This window comes from Sarcophilus harrisii, chromosome 3 (genome assembly GCF_902635505.1).
Source record: "Sarcophilus harrisii chromosome 3, mSarHar1.11, whole genome shotgun sequence".
NCBI classification, from domain to species: domain Eukaryota; kingdom Metazoa; phylum Chordata; class Mammalia; order Dasyuromorphia; family Dasyuridae; genus Sarcophilus; species Sarcophilus harrisii.
Genome location: NC_045428.1, coordinates 86105871 through 86123145, shown reverse-complemented (window position 1 = coordinate 86123145; position 17275 = coordinate 86105871). Strand labels below are relative to the sequence as shown.

The 17275-nt window shown below is 34.6% G+C and overlaps 1 protein-coding gene across 6 annotated transcripts in view; it reads right to left on the bottom strand.

Moving 5' to 3' along the window:
• The window catches only part of ENOX1 (ecto-NOX disulfide-thiol exchanger 1), a 663627-nt gene that overhangs the window by 467306 nt on the left and 179046 nt on the right, over positions 1-17275 (bottom strand). For 4 of the 6 annotated variants that reach the window (XM_031958417.1, XM_031958412.1, XM_031958413.1 and 1 more), the window contains exon 3: positions 9541-9609. The exons of 1 other annotated variant lie outside the window; for it this stretch is intronic. The gene's annotated coding sequence lies outside the window, so the exon portion shown is untranslated. The remainder of the gene's footprint in view (positions 1-9540; positions 9610-17275) is intronic. One more of the 6 variants, XM_031958415.1, reaches the window with a different exon arrangement.

Here is a 17275-nt window from a genome sequence, read left to right as displayed (position 1 = left end):
GATGAAGTCTGAAGAAGAAATGGATCACTGAAAATGTCTCCCTTTCTCCCTCATTCTATGAATATCTGATATTGTATGAATCCAATATTTTACAAAATCATCTAGATTTATGTAATTTTGGCTTTTATTTGGAGTTTTATTTTTTGTTTTCAATATCACACTGTTTATTCAAATTCAAACTATCTCTCAATATACTCCCCTCAAGTCTTTTTGATAGGACTTGTTAACTACGTAATGTTTCTTATATTTACATATATACTTATATATATATATATATATAAACATACTTATTATATATCACATATATACTTATATATACAATATATAATTGATGGGTTGACAAGCATGGGGTTTTATTTATTATTATATTTCTCTTCAAAGAAAATCATTTCTGAACAAAGATTAAATTATCATTGGTATCATGCAACAGAATAAGGTCTAAAGGCTAGATTTAGAGTCAAGAAGATCAGGATTCACCCTTTGATTCAGCAATACCACTACTGGATCTGTATCCCAAAGAGATAAAAAAAAATGGGGTAAAGGACTCATGTGTACACAAATATTTATAGGAGATACTTTTGCAATGGCAAAGAATTAGAAATTAAGATACCCAGCAATTGAAAAATGGTCGAACAAGTTGTGATATATGAATGTAAAAATTTTTTAAAAATGACAAACAATGGATAGAAAATGCTATCTGCATCAAGAAAAAGAACTAAGGAGACTGAATGTAGATCAGTATATGCTATGTTCACTTCTTTTTTGTTTTGTTTGGTTTTTTATCTCTCCCTTAATTTTTCCCCTTTGCTGTAATTTTTGTCTCTCAACATGATTCATAAAGCAATGTGTTTAAAAAATACTTTTTTAATTAAAAAAATGACAAGCAAGCTAATTTCAGAAAAAAACTGGAAAGATTTACATGAACTGATGTAAAATGAAGTCAACAGAACCAGGAAAACATTGTACATGGTAACAACAGTATTGTGTGATGATCATATATGAATGACTTAATTTTTTTCAGCAATACAATGATCTAAGACAATTCCAAAGGACTCATGATGGAAAATGCTATCCCACATTGGGAGAAAGAACTGGTGGAATCTGAATGCAGATTGAAGTGTACATTTTTACTTTGTGTTTTTCATGATTTTTCCCCCTCTTTTGTCTGTTTCTTCTTTCACAAAATCACTAATATGGAAATATGTGTTTCATGATTACACATATGTAACTTATATAAAATTGCTTACCATCTTAGGAAGAAAATTTAGAACTCAATTTTTTAAAGTGAAAGTTAGGATTTGTCTTTACATGTAATTGGAAAAAATAAAATATTATTGTTTTAATAAGGAGAGGGCAGAAGACTAGGGTTCAAATCCTTTTTCAAGCATTTACTAGTTGTACAATTCTTGGCAAGTCACTTAAGAAATGTGAGTTTGTTTCATCAATTATAAAATAAAGATAATAGTTCATGCTTCACATGTTGTTGAGTTTAAATGAGATATTTTCCTTAAAGTATTATGTAATCCCAGAAATACTATATAAATGGCAATGATTATTCTTAATAATTACATTGGTTCTTAATAATAATTTCTGACATTTATAGCATTAACTATTAGAAATATTACCCTCATTTTATAGTTGAATAACTGATATTTAGTAAGGTAAAGTTATATAAATAACATTAAGTAATATATTACTCTAATTTCATCAATTCCTATTCATTTGTAAAGTGCCATTTCAAATGTCGACTAAATGAAATTTTCTAGGCTACACATACACACATATACACAAACACAAACACACATATACTACTGGTCTTCTAAACACTAGACTTTCCTCTTTTATACTCTACACCAAACTTGTGTTGTGCAAATGTCTAATGCTACCATACATCATGTTTTATCATCTATTTTTGCATAATTCTTCCTTCTACACTTTAAACTCTATGAAGGCAGTATTCATCTGCTTCATCTCTATTTTGTACTTTTTCAATACCAGTGCAGTATTTTGTGCACAGAAGATGACTAGCAAATATTTCTGAATAATTAAATTAATATCACATTTGATAAATTTGATAAATTTGCCATCTATAACTTTACCAAAATCACTGATAAAAAAAATGCTGAACACAACAGAATACAAAATCCTGCAGTGTACTGCAAGAATCTTCCCTCCAGGTGTACATGAATGGATTAATTAGCTTTCTTTGGATCTGATTATTTAACCATGTTTAAATGAATCTATAGTACTTCTTTCTTATCTATAAACTTAACATAAGGAATTTTGTCAAATATCTTTCTGATACCCAAATCTACTCTGTTTATTGCTTTTCTCGGAGTTACCTTAGACCTAGTAGAACTATCAATTGAGAAAATGAGATTATTCTGGCATATGTTTTTGATAAATCCATGCTAAATTCCTTTTCTTTAAGTAGTCAAAAGTTAACTTAATAACTAGAATTTTGTCAAGCATCTATGTTAACTTCATACTCTGCAGAATCTTTCTTTTTCCTGACTTTCTTTGGGTAAATAAAAGACATTATTTTATATCTCCAATTCCAAGTACTTTTTCTAATTTCAAAAATTCCTCAGAGGTCACCAACAACACTTCAGCAATCACATCTGCAAGTCTTTCAGTAGCCTAGGAATAAACAAACTCATTTTGGGATACTAAATGGTTTCTTAATATCTCCTTACATTTCTTAGGTTTTCATTTCATCTTTAAATATAGAGATTATATCTTCTTAGACAGAGAAAATAGAAGAATAGTAGGTCTGGTTTGTATCATTCATTATTACTGTCCCATTCATTCTCAACTTTCATTGTTTTTCTAGACCACAACAGATTTTTTTAAAAGCTCCTTTGTTATTCTTGGCATTATTTCTTGACATTGTTTCTCCCAAGCCATATCTATTTCTTTTTTTACTCATTCTTGGTTACATGACCTAGATTATTTTTTGATTTATCAAAAAGCTGCTTTTAATGTTATATCAGGTTCTTTAGACAACTTCCCCCCTTTTTATTCCCAGTAATATCAAAATTGAGCCTTCAGAATTTCCTTTTCTAGCATTTTTAAGATTATTTCCTTTTAAAGAATCTCTAACAGTGGGATCATCCCTATATCTTTTCTGAAATTTTGGGAATCTCCTTTTTAAAAGTCTAGCACACTCATATTACATTTATTTGTCTTATTATTATAATTTTGGTTTTATTTATCCAATCAAAATAACATTTCATGAGATATTGTTGCTTTCCTCATATATTTATTAAAATTCAACCTTAAATGAGAATATTATCAGTCTTTCCTAATGAAAAAAGATCAGATTCTCCAAATCATGAACTTGATACTGTTCATTTAATTTCTCACTTGCAATTTTAATCATTAGGTCAGTATTATGCATTGAACTTAAAAGTAAAAAAGGATATAATTTTAATAAAGTTGCCTTTGGATCAAAAAACTTTTTTTTTAAATTTCTTAATAATATGGTCACTTTCTTTTTAGGTTCTTATCAGTTCCATTTCAAATACTCTTCCCTCTTCGGAGAATTCACAGGGCCCAGCAATCCAGTTTGTTATTGACAACAAAGCAATTATTGCTGGAAAAAAGTTATTGGACTCTTATAGTTCAGTTGGGTTTTTGGTTGTTTTACTGTTCCTACTTCAATTAGCTAAAGATAGGAAAAATTACATTTTGTGTAGGTTTTTATGCTTAAAAGTCATGCAGACAATTAAAACAAACTACTATAAAAACCATGAAAGGGACTCATAATTCCCAAGAAAGGAATTAAGACTTTTATTTTTAATGAAGACAAAACCTAAATGATTTTAAGTTAACCATCTTAATATCCTGCCTTGAAATTTGGATCAACTTTCTCAGAGAAGGTCTTCAGAGAACCGTCAATAATACACTATCCTTTTCCCAAACTTTTCTAAAAGTAAATTCAAAATCCAACAAAGTCAATAACTGAAGAGCTATGGGGAAGGAAAAGGTTTCCCTAATAGAACTTATTCAATAATTACACCTTTGCCTGTACAGGATACAAATACCTAGAAAATGATGATCAAGTCTTACTTTGTGTAATACATCTGGCTTCATAATCTGCCAGCGATGTCTTTGATGTTCTGAAAAACATCAGTTAACTATCATAATTAAATCCTCTCTAGTTATTCAGCTACATGGCTTGGCTAATATTTCACACAATACCAGCAGAATAAAAGCCAACTAATTCCCAGACCCGCTAGTATAATTGGATTAAAATTCCTACTAATTATTGGTTCAGAGGAGAGCAAGCGACCTCAATCCTGATACCAGGTTTCTGCCTAGAATGGTCTCTTGCTCCATTCACCTTTTCTCTTACAGTCTGAATAATTTCATTTTGCCAACCTTGTTATATGTTTAAATCAAAATCCCTAAAGGCCAAAAAAGAAGAAGAAGGAAGGAAGGAAGACAAAACTGAGGCATAAAGAGTTAAATACTCTCACTCAGAGTTAGCAGCAAAGCCTGGCCTAGAACATTTTGCAATTCTCCTGCTTATTAGGACATACTGGGGTTTCTGAACACGTAGAGGACAGATGTGTTTAAACTGTGCTTTTTTTTCCCTCATTGAATCACACCCACAACTAAGTCTTGTTTTTCTCTCTTAGTATAATGTGTGTGTGTATGTATGCACACACCCACATGTGGTATTCCCAAGGCAGGAGAGAAGAAGAAACATTTTAGGATGTACTGACATACCTCCTCAAATAATCTAGCTTAGCAATGGATTGCTGGGAAACCACAGACTGGTATGCAGAAAGAAATCTCTCTCTTTCTCTCTCTCTCTCTCTCATTCTCTCTCTCTCTCTTCTCTCTCTCTCTCTCTCTCTCTCTCTCTCTCATTCTGTCTGTCTCTCTCATTCTCTCTGTCTCTTATTCTCTTTCTCTTCCTCTGTCTCTGTCTCTCTGTCTCTCTTATTCTCTCTGTCTCCTTCTGTTTCTCTCTTATTCTCTCTCTCTTCCTATTCTCTCTCTCTCTCCACCCCTCTCTATGTCTCTTCTGTGTGTCTCTCTGTCTCTCTCTCTCCCTCTCTCTCTTATTCATTTTCTCTGTGTGTTTCTCTCTTATTCTCTCTGTCTTTCTTCTGTTTCTCTCTCTTTCTCTCTCTCTCTTTCTCTCTCTCTCTCTCTCTCTCTCTCTCTCTCTCTCTCTCTCTCCATCGCTCCCTTCCCTCCCTCCTTCCCTAAAGGGACTGGCCAACCACCAAATAGTCTCTGAGTGGATAAGAAGGCAGCTAGTTGGCACAATGGATACAGTGGTGGACTTGAAATCAGGAGGACTTCTCCTCCTAAGTTCAAATCTGGATCAGACACTTAGTAGCTATGTGACTCTGTGAAAAGCACTTAACTCTGTTTTCTTCAGTTTTCTCATCTATAAAATAAGCTAGAGAAGGAAATGGCAAGCCACTTGAGTATTGCCAAGAAAACCACAAAAACAAAGAGTTGAACATGACTGAAAATGACTAAACAACATCAACAAGAAGAGTGACTATAGTGACCCATTCAGCTATATCTCTTTGCAATTTCCACTTCTACAAACTAAGCAGATCAAACTAGATCAAGATTTCTCTACCTAGGTTCCATAAACTTTATTTTGATGCTGGTATTTCAACATAGTTAGTTACCTTTAGTATCGCATGTATTTTATTTTATGCATTTAAAACCACTATTCTGAGAAAGGGGTCCATAAATTTCAGCACACAGCCAAAAATCCATGATGTAAAAAATGTTTAGAACTCATGGGCTAAATGATCTCCAAGGTTTCCTTGGTCCAAAGTCAAACTCAAAAAGTTTGGTTCTAAGAAATATAAGAAGCTTATTTTCTAATAAGAACAGATGTGTGTGGGTATTGGTAGTTTTGATTACTCATGCAAACATGCAATCAAAGAAATCAACAAAACAAAATGTAGCCAAAACCTGTAGCAAAGAACAATTAGTAGAATAATTCTTAGCAGTACTTTCCAAATTCATGATTTTTTTCTATTTATACAATTTTTCAATCCAAAGAGTTAAATGTCAGTTTTTAGCCATATACAGTATACTACCCTTATTTTTGCACAAACTTTGAAGGAGGTTTTTTTTTTTTTTTTAATTGCCTGTCCTTTAATAGTGAAGAATTACATCACACTGGTTTGATAAGAATGGTGCTAAAGAAATAAGGCTACTGGGAATCTGGGAGAAAGCTGGCTGAAATGGTATAGTTGAAGAAAAACAAGAAATGGGGGCTTGTCACAGCTCAGCCAAGAAAGACTACAAAAGGACCAGAGGCAAAAAGCCAAGATGTGCTTTCAACAGAGAAAGCCAGCCATACATTAAATCCAGAAGTCCAGACAAAAACTATAGTTAAGACAAAATAATAAATCATAAAGATAGGATGAGGATATTGGACTAGATGACCTTTGAGGTTCCTTCTATCTATGAAATGAGAAAAAAAATCCAGAACATTTTGTAAAGAGCTATTTGTTGTTCTCAGCTGGGTTTATCTTCAGTCAAGTTAGCTCTATGAAGTTAACTCCTACCTGGCTAACAGGCTCCTACTAGAGAAGGTTCTCACTATCCCAAGAGGAATCAGATAAACAGGCAAAAGAGAAGTGAGAAATGGGGCCAAAGCAGCAGAAAGGCAGAGACCTGGACAGGGTGGGAAAGATTGTAAGACTAATTTTCACCTATTTCAGTCATTGTCTCTTGTTTTTTTCTACACACTATCTAACTTGCCTTGTGCTTTCCCTCTTTTCTTCCATTGACACCTTCTTTCTCTCATCATAGAATCAAATCTTAGAGTTGGAAAGCATCTCAATAATCAACTAATTCAACCCATATCTGAACAATAATCTACCTGAACAATGTCCATTTATGAACCTCCAGGAAAGTTCCTCTTGAGGTAGTTCTTTTGACTTTCAGATACTACCAGTTAAGGAGTTATTGGTAAATTTATGGATAAATTTGCCTATTTGTAATTTCTACCCATTAGTTCTACTTCTATCTCATGGGCCTAAGAACAATATTAATGTCTCTCCCAAATGCTAGTCCTTCAAGTAAGGGCAAAACAGCTATCATGACACCCTTAAGTCTTCCCTTAAAACTGTTCAAGTTCCTTTGACTCCTCTCCATAAAAACTAATTTTAAGATTCTTCTCCATCCTGGTTGTCCTCAAGGGTTTCAATATCTTTCCTAAAATGTAAAGTCTAAAATTGAATGTAATGTTCAGAGATGATTTGATCAAAGCAGAGAGTGCAATAAACCTGGTCACTTTCCTAGTCCAGTTCACCATGTGATTCTCAATGTAGTCTAAGATTGAATAGTCTTTGTTGTGTACTGTATGTTCATGATGTGAATTCTAACCAAGTCAACCCTGTTCCCATTGTCAACCTTATCCCACAGAAAGGAAGACCACATTCCTGGGACTGTTTTATCTTGTCAGCATGATTAAAGCTTGCTCAACCCACCAAATCAGTAAGAATCCTGCTGATAAGGGACCCTTCCTTCTCCTAGCAGGCACCCTAGAGGTACTCTTGCTCTAAAAGCAACCTTTGGGACAAAAGCATCTTCATTACCCTGTATTAACATATCCCTCTTTCTGTGTTCCCAATCATGCAATTGCTAACATAGAAATATGAGTTTGTTCTGGATTTAGAACCCTCTCTAACCCCTCCCTAACTTTCTAGACCCCATCTTTATTTCCCTTCTCCCTTGTCCCCCCAACTTTTAAATGTAGCTCACTGCTAAATCATTTTAATTAGTCTGTTATGTCCCTTAACAAGATAAAATACTTCTTGGAGCCAGAAGGAGTCTTTCTGAGTTTTTCACATTTCAAACTGCTCTCTGAAAATCTTGAACTTTATTATTTGTATTTCTTATTCACTAAAGCCCCCAGATTTTTTTCAGACACATTTCTACCTAGTCACAGTTTATCTACTTTGTATTTAGAAAGTAGAATTTTTGGTCATAAAATAGTTTCTTTTTAAATCTCATTTAAATATCAATCTTAGATTATTGGCTCACTAAGCTGCTAAAAACAACATTTTTTAACCCAACTCTGACGTTCAATATGTTATCTATTCTTTCCATTGCTGTGTCATCAGAAAACTTGGTAAATATTCCATGTATTCTTTTAATCAAGCCATTGACAAAACTGTTAAACAACCCAGGGCCAATCGTTGGGACATTTTTTGAGACACTTCCCAGCAAGCTGATGTCAAACCACTGATTACTATTCTTTAATTCAATGAACCTTTTAACCAGTAGTAATCCTTATCTTATGATAGTATAATGTATCAACTGCCATTTCTGCCAATTATATGTTCCCAGTTCTTAATTTTTTAAATGAATATTTATATTTTTGCTTTTCCATATGAAAATATTGATTAAGCTGATCTGCTTAGGGTAGTATATAAAACTTATGAAATTGACATATACCTATAAGAAATTCATCAAATTTTCATATACTAACAAGTTATAAGCAAGGCAGAAGAGTTTTCTTAACAAATTATTTTTATTGTGGTATATGAATATTATGGAATATTACTGTTCTGTAAGAAATGACCAACAGGATGATTTCAGAAAGGCCTGGAGAGACTTACACGAACTGATGCTGAGTGAAATGAGCAGGACCAGGAGATCATTATATACTTCAACAACAATACTATATGATGACCAGTTCTGATGGACCTGGCCATCCTCAGCAACAAGATCAACCAAATCATTTCCAGTGGAGCAGTAATGAACTGAACCAGCTATGCCCAGAGAAAGAACTCTGGGAGATGACTAAAAACCATTACATTGAATTCCCAATCCCTATATTTATGCCCACCTGCATTTTTTATTTCCTTCACAAGTTAATTGTACAATATTTCAGAGTCTGATTCTTTTTGTACAGCAAAATAACATTTTGGTCATGTACACTTATTGTGTATCTAATTTATATTTTAATGTACTTAACATCTACTGGTCATCCTGCCATCTGGGGGAGGGGGTGGGGGGTAAGAGGTGAAAAATTGGAACAAGAGGTTTGGCAATTGTTAATGCTGTAAAGTTACCCATGCATATATCCTGTAAATAAAAGGCTATTAAATTTTTTAAAAAATGATTTTTTTAGGAAGGAAGGTCATTTCTGTTATTTTTTAAAACAATTATTTTCCTCTATTTTGGATAGCTAGAAATAGTTCACTCCTGAAACAAGTAAGGCCCTTCATTTTTAAAAGTCAATGACTCATAACTAAGCTTTGAAAGTTGTGGCTGCTATTACCAAGGATGCTGGTATGTATTGGCATTCTGCATTTCTCTTCAAAATTCATAAAAGAAAATACATTCATCTGGAAACATACTTGAATTTTATTCATAACTGACTTAGAAACAACTTATGTTGACAAGAAACCCGTACAAAAACTGAGATATTCTGCCAAGCTCCCATATTGCCTACCCCTAGCTAAACTCAAACTTTGAACTTTAAAAGGATATAATTTTCCCAACACTCATAGTTGGAAAAGTAAAAGTATATATTCTCACCTCTCAATTCATTTATGTTGCTACTGACCTTCTCTTCATTCTCAGCATACTAATACAGATCTTCAATTTCTATGAAAGAAAAAAAATTGATATACTTAAAAGCTTTTGGCTACCATGACAACTGAAGTGTTGAGTCCCCCCCAAAGTGTTTTGCCTCTGCTCATCATGTTCTCAATAAGCCTACAGTCCTTCTTTTTCTTCTTCTAAAAGCCCAGAGACACTTGTGTTTAAAATTTGCAGTCATAGTGAATAACACATAAACACAGAAAATAAGGTCCTTCGGCAGCATCTTTTTCTAGTGTCATTTTATCAGGCATGATCAACTTGCTCCATTTGCACCGGGAAGCCAAAGCTAGTTTGGGCTTGTCTATAAATTTTGTAGCGAAGTATAAAGAAAGGAAAAAAATGCCCTATTTCTGTCAAAGATGCCCCAGGGAAGGTTCCTGAGCAATTCTCACCATCAAGAGGCAGTTGGGTGTTTAACAGACATAATAATAACAGCTCATATTTGTATAATGCTTTCATTATCTGTAAACTGTTTTCCTTTCAACAACCTTGAAAGGGAAGTAATGTGGGCATGAAATGCTATTTAACAGATGAAGAGTTCAGTGACTAGTTCATTCTAACATAACTAGCTAATAATCTCAAAATTAGGAAAATTTGGTGTCCCACTTTAGGTTCCAAGTCTTCCTTTGCAAGTTCAAGCCTAACCCTATGTCATACTCAAGAAAGTTGTAATAAAAAAGCATAAGACAGCAAAATGAACTATTTCACAGATGTATTTTATAAAATTTGGAAATATTGAAAATTCCCTTAAAGCCTTTGACACCCATGCATATAACAAGTTCATGATGCTCATAGGAGAGAAAGAGAAGGGACAGCCCATGTGCCAAAAGACAGAAAAGATGGGATAATGGGTCAAAATATAGGGAAGGCTATTATTACAATTTGACTGGAACAGAAAGGATGTGAAGAGGACAATACAAATAAAACTAAAAGGGGAGATTGGAATAAGATTCTAGAGGTCTTTAAATGTCAGGTTAGCGATTTGTATTGATTTAGTATGCTATTGTGAGCCTTCCCTCCACTAAAGTTTTGTTCTGAAACTTCATTACAAGACCATACAATTATAGAATCTCAGAGGTTAGAGAATTCAAGTTCATGTCTGATCAAGAACAGATCAAGATCCTGAACAAGTGAGCATTGTGCTTCAAATAAGCACAATGCTAAAAGATCTCAAGTAAGGAGAGATCTAGTACATGCTTAGCCAATTAATTCTTCTTTCAGATAACTACATTTTTTTAGGAAGCTTTCCCTTATTTTAAAGCAAAACTAGTCAATTAAAATTTGTCCTTTTTAGCCTTTTGGATCCAAATAGACTAAATCAGTTACATTTTCAAAAGATAAATATATGAAGGGCTCACCCTTTTGTATTTTTGGACAAAGCAATCACTCAATGAATATTTACTAAGTACTTACTAACCAGGTACCATGCTAACTATTGGAGAAACAAAGAATAGCAAAAGTTGCTATTGCTATACTTGCCCTCAAAGTGCTGACATTCTAGTGGAAGAGACATTCACATAAAAAGACATGTGAAAATTACTAGAGGAGGGAAGTCTCTAGTAACTATAGCAAGCAGAAAAGAGCTATGCAGAAAGTGGTATTGGGGCTGAATCCTGAAGGAAGCCAGAGATTCTAAGTTGTAGAGGTGAGTAAGGAGAGCACATCAGGAATTGTGATTTGCCAGGACAAAATCATGGAGACAGATAGAATGTCTTATATAAAGAATAACAAGTATATCAGTATAACTTAATAGATTGTGTGAAGAGGAGGAAAGAATATGACTGGAAAAGTAAAGGGACCTGACAGTTAAAGCTGATCATTGGTGACTTTGGAAAAATAAATTTCAGCTGAATAATAAGATCAGAAGCTCCACTGCAGACCGTTTAGAAAACAGGGATATGAGAAGTGGAGGCACTAAGTGTAGATGGCATTTCCTAAGAGCTGAACCATAAAATGGAAGAGAGATAAAGGCTAATAGGAATGGTAAGATCAACTGAAGGTTGGTGGTTTTATTTATCTGTTTCTGGGTTTTTTTTAATGAAAAGAGACATTAGCATGTTTGTAGCTAGCATGGAGAAAGCAAGTAAATAAATTGAAAATAAGCAAATTAAGACTATAATGTGGATAATTTTCAGGAATACAACAGAAGGGGATCAACAGTGCTTAGCCTTGACAAAGAAAAATCCTCTCTCTTTATCTGTAACAAATGTAAATGTGGAGATAGTAGTAAAAAATGAAGAAGAAAAAAAGTTCATAGTGAATGGCCTCACTAAATTTTTCAGTACAGTATTAGGTGGGAGAGGAAGAAGGGAAGATAGTGGACAGTTTGAGAGAAATAAGATTTGGAACAATCATCATGGAGTGTGGAATAACAAACAAAGGATACAAGGTTATACTGAAAATTTTCTATAAATGCTACATTATTCTGTCAATTCTGAAAGAACCATTTAAAGTTGAACCATTATCAATATTAGTTGTTGTTCAGTTATACTTGACTCTTTGTGACCCAATTTGGGGGTTTTCTTGGCAGAAATATCCAAGTGCTTTACCATTTCCTTCTCTAGCTCATTTTGCAGATGAGGAAACTGAGGAAAATGGGGCAAAGTCTATTGCCCAAGATCATAAAACTAATAAGTATCCGAGGCTAATCTTGAACTCAGAATAATGAGTCTTCCTAACTCCAGGACTGGCATTTTATTCACTACACCACCTCACTGACCTGGAAATTAACTACACCATGTACAAGAAGACTATCTGCTCCATTCCATAGAAATTCCATAAGAACAGAGTTCCTCCTGCATTCTATCACAACACCCATGTTAATGTTAGGGCTTTAGGGAAGTTTAGGACCTTGTTCCAAACACATCTGCATTGAGATAACAGCTTTCTCAGACTTCTAAGTGTAAAAAAGACTCACTTTCTTGTGGAGCTCTCAAATTTGATGTTCCACATCATCTCCACAACATATGAAAAATCTTAAGGACTCCCTTTGACCTATTTAAAAAGTCTATGGCATGGTTCCATACACAAGGAATAGGGAAGTGCCAGCTCTTAGCACATCATAAGTATTAGGTCAGAGTCCAGACATTCCTGTAACAGGATATATTAAGTCAAAGAGTTCTTGACTTTTTTGAAGTAGTAGTACTAATGATGACAAATGGAAAAGAAAAAAAAAAAGTTTTGTTTTGCCTTGTTTTTTCAATACTGGGACCCATAACACATACAAGAAGATATTTGCACATATCCACTTCTATCTGGCTTTAGGAAGTTAGAGTTCCTTCAAGTCAATAAGTTCGGATATAGTCCTTAAGTGTTTAATATCTGTATAATGATATTTAGGTGGCAAAGTTCATACAGTGCTGGGCCTAGAGTCAGGAAGATTCATCTTCCTGAGTTGTAATTTGGCCTTAGACACTTCCTAGTTGTGTTTCTTTGCCAAGAAAAGAGAGTTGAGTTGGACACGACTCAGTAAATGAACAATAATAACAGCAACAACAATATTTCTATATTCCTAATTTTAAATTTATATTTGGACAGACATCTAGTCCAATCTATTCTCTACACACCAAGTGGAGTGATATAATTAAAGTACACATCTGGTCATTTCTCTCTCCTGCATAATAAACTAGCTGTTTCTTATTACCTGTAGGATCAAATTCATGTTCCTGCTTTTGGTATTTAAAGCACTTCACACCTGGTACCTAGAATTATTACACCGAATTTCTCTCCTGCACGTCTCAATCTGACTGAATAGACTTTCTTACTGTTCCTCACCCATGAAAATCCATTGCACATCTCTCTACTTTTATATAAGCCAGCCCCTAGAATGTAGTCCTATTTTGCTTCTAGAATTTTTTAGAATTCTTATATGCCTTTAAATTTTACTTCAAATACCACTCCTTATAAGAAGAGAAAGCAGGAATCATTTTTATATAGTTTATGCATACCTGTTTTGGATATGGTGTGTCAGTCCTGGAGTCATAAAAACTCATCTTCTTAAGTTCAAATCCAGCCTTAGACACTTATTATCTGTGTGACCCTGAGCAAATCATTTAACCATGTCTGCCTCTGTTTCTTCACCCGTAAAATGAGCTGGAGAAGGAAATGGCAAACCAGCCCAACAATTTTGCCAAAGAAAACGCCAAATGAGATCACGAAGAGCCAGACACAACTGATCAAGAGCAAATTTTGAATGTGCTCATATGTACATGTCTTTCATAATATGATATAAGCTTCTTGAGGGCAGAACGACTATTTTTAACTTTGTGTTTTAGAAATCTAATATAGGGATTTTAGAAGTAGGTATTTTAGAAATGTTTGTTGAATGACTGGATGATTTATTTTTTGGATGTCACAACATGATAGCCATTTGGATTTATCAACAATGAAAATAATACTAGTAACACACACCGAGCAATGTCAGAGAGGGCTGCCATTAGAATCTGTAGGCTTATATTTGAAACATTAATGACCCTTCAAACTTTTGAAGATTATACACTTCTGACACTTTAAATAGCTTAAGTCAACAGTTTCAGCCATCTGGGGGAAAAATATTGTAGCATATCATTGAGTATCTAAACAGAGCCTTTCAACACTTAAAAGAACATCTCTACTCCATTTTGCCAATATCTTGTTGTAGCCATTTTCTAAAATAGTGCCTCAAAATTGCAAAATATGACTTAACAACCAATTACTTATACAGTTTGCAAAACAAGCAAATCTCTCAGCAGGAAGAAGCTTTGCCCTGAGGCCTGGGTTCACTCTGGCACAGTATCCTCAGTATTCATCAGTTCCAGCAATATTACATTTCTTTCCAGCCCAGTAATGTATTGGACTCACAGACAGATTCTCTAAATGTTTTCCAAGATTCTGATATTACATTCAGTGGAAACTCTCTTCACCAACTTTTTTTTTCCACTCCACTAATCCTACAGTCTTTTCGGTCATTAACACCCAAGGGTAGCAATCACCCTCAGGAGTGACGTTTTTGAATGAGATGAGGAATGGTGCATTATCCAAGGACCTGGCAACAGTATCTACTGTTTATAGAGAGCTTTGATGGGGGCGGCCATGGACAGTTCAAGCCAAAGCCATTTGACTAAAGAACTATGTCACAGAATTTCAGGTTAGAATGGGAACTGGGTTAGCCATATTTCTTATCCATTCCTAAAAGAAATCTCTGATACAACATACCCAACAATTGGTTATTTAATCTTTATTTGAAGACCTTCAATGGGAAGGGGGAAGGGCACAACACATTTCTAAGGCAGTTTGTACAGTTTTGTACAGTTCTAATTTCTAGACTCTTCCCAACACTACCTTACTGTGCCAAAAACAAACCTGATGAGTGACTTTCCATCCTGCACCTGCTGATCCTAGATCTGCTCCATGGATTAAATGCATTTCAAGGAAAAAATCAAGGTCATCTCTGGGAAGGAATAACAACAAACACCCTGATATTGCGCACTGAACAAAGGAGAGGCTCTTTTGCAGCAAAACATAATGCTTCCCATTGGACAAGGGCCAGAATTTCAAAGAGTAACTAACAGTGCATACAAAAAGTGCACACTACCAGTGATCAGTAAACAGAATAAAAAAATTGACAGTCACATTTCATGGTTACATTCCTCTATATGTGTGTTATGTATGTGTGTGTGTGTGTAAGTAAATAGATAAATATGCATTTATTTCAGAAACATTAGGAATTAGTATATAAGGAAGATCTGAAGATGATCTGAGAAATATAGATATTATTGTTTATAGAATGGGATTAATCAGTGGGAATATTTCATTTCAGATAACAAAGTAATCCATGAGAAAAGCCTTTGCACTGAAGTCTTATCTGCAAATAGCTATAAGAAGTTTTTTGAGTCTACACCAACAGAGTAAAATAATAAGGTTTTTGGCATTTTCCTAAGAGGAAAACAAATCAGCAATTATGTCTTCTGACAAATTTCTAACTAAAACTTAACTGTGACCCAAATCTAAAGATAAAACTTTTTTCTCCCTCTCCCTCTTTTCTTCCCTCCCTCTCTCCCCTTCCCCTTCCTCCTTCCCTGTCTATACCCACACCTCTAGTGTTTCAAATAGAGGAATCCCTCTCTCTATCTCCCTCCCTTTCTCTCCTTCCCTTGCTGTGTCTCTCTATCTCTGTCTACATGTGTCTTTCTTCTCTGTCTGCTCCTCTGTGTCTGTCTTTCTCTTTCTCTCTCTATCTCTACTTCTCCCTCTCTCCCCCCTCCCTGCATATCTTTCTCTCCTTCCTTTCCTCTTTTCTCCCCCTTCTCTGCATGTATCTCTCATTCCATCCCTTTCTCTCTCTGTCTGTGTCTCTTTCTATCTTTGTCTCTCTTAGCCTTACTCCTACCTTACTCCTTACCCTTTCTGCCCACAGTGACCTCCTCTGTTTCAAATAGGGGGATACCTATATACTTGTAAAATATGGTTGATGCCAAGTTGTTCTTTCCTTTTTCTCTCTTGATGTTCTCTTCTATTCTCTCCTAAAAAGAATACTTTCTCTAATGACACTTTCTATCCATAACTTAAAATACAGATAGATAGTATTTATACCCACAAGCTATGTGAATTTGAATATGCTACAGTTCTATAAAACAGTGTTGCCCCTTGCTTGAGTGACCCAGGGCAAAGAGTGAGGAAAGATAAATTTAGCAGGCCCTCACAGAGATGCAGAATAGCCAAAGGGACATACCAGTTGTTACCGTTTATTTTGATAACATGGATTTATTATCTAGGATCAGTTTTATCAGAAAGTAGCTTTTTCAGAGTCCTCTGTTCTGGTGCTTTTGATCTAAATTTAGAATTAACTTATAAATATGTTAAACATACTGTAATGTTACTATCCCCTGACAACAGGTGGCAATTGTGACTATCTCAAGCACAAAGCCACAACCAAGACAAGATACTGATGGCTGAATTTTCTGAGTACTCGCCTTAGAAAAGGCTTCAAATCCTGAAATGTAATCCAGAGCACCGGGTTTTGTGCTACTATATACTAGTTTTAAAGTTCTTTTCTAAAAGTTTCCTGGAAACTTGAATGAAACAATGCGCCAGTAAGACTGATGTCATTTTTAGTGAATTTATAGAATGCATTATAAAAGGGACATATCTAAAAGCCAACTTGGGTTTTATCAAGAACAAAACATATCAGACTACCCTGACTTCCTTTTTTTGATAGCATTTTCAGACTGGTAGGCCAGGAGAAAGCTATCGATACTTATACCTTTATTTCAGCACATCATTTGACAAAGCAGATCATTTAACCCTTGTGGAACAGGAGAAAGAGAAGTGAATATTATGAGAATACAGTTAGGCTAAGAATTGGTTAAATAACTGGATATAAAGGAATATTTTTATATCAATCAGAAAAGAAGATTTTAGTGGAGTAATACACAACTATCTCTTTTGCCTGGAACTATTCAAGAATTTTATCAGTGACCTAGATGAAGCCATGGCATGCTTATCAGATCTCTGCCACAAAATTGGGTAGTCAAGCTAATAGAAGGAACGGCAATTAATGTCCAAAAAGATCTGGACAAGCTAGACCAACAATGAATTAACTACAATAGAAAACTGTAACATTTCAGTTTTAAGAAATCAGGAAAAAGTACAAGTTCAACATAGGATTGAGGACATGGCTAGACAACATTTC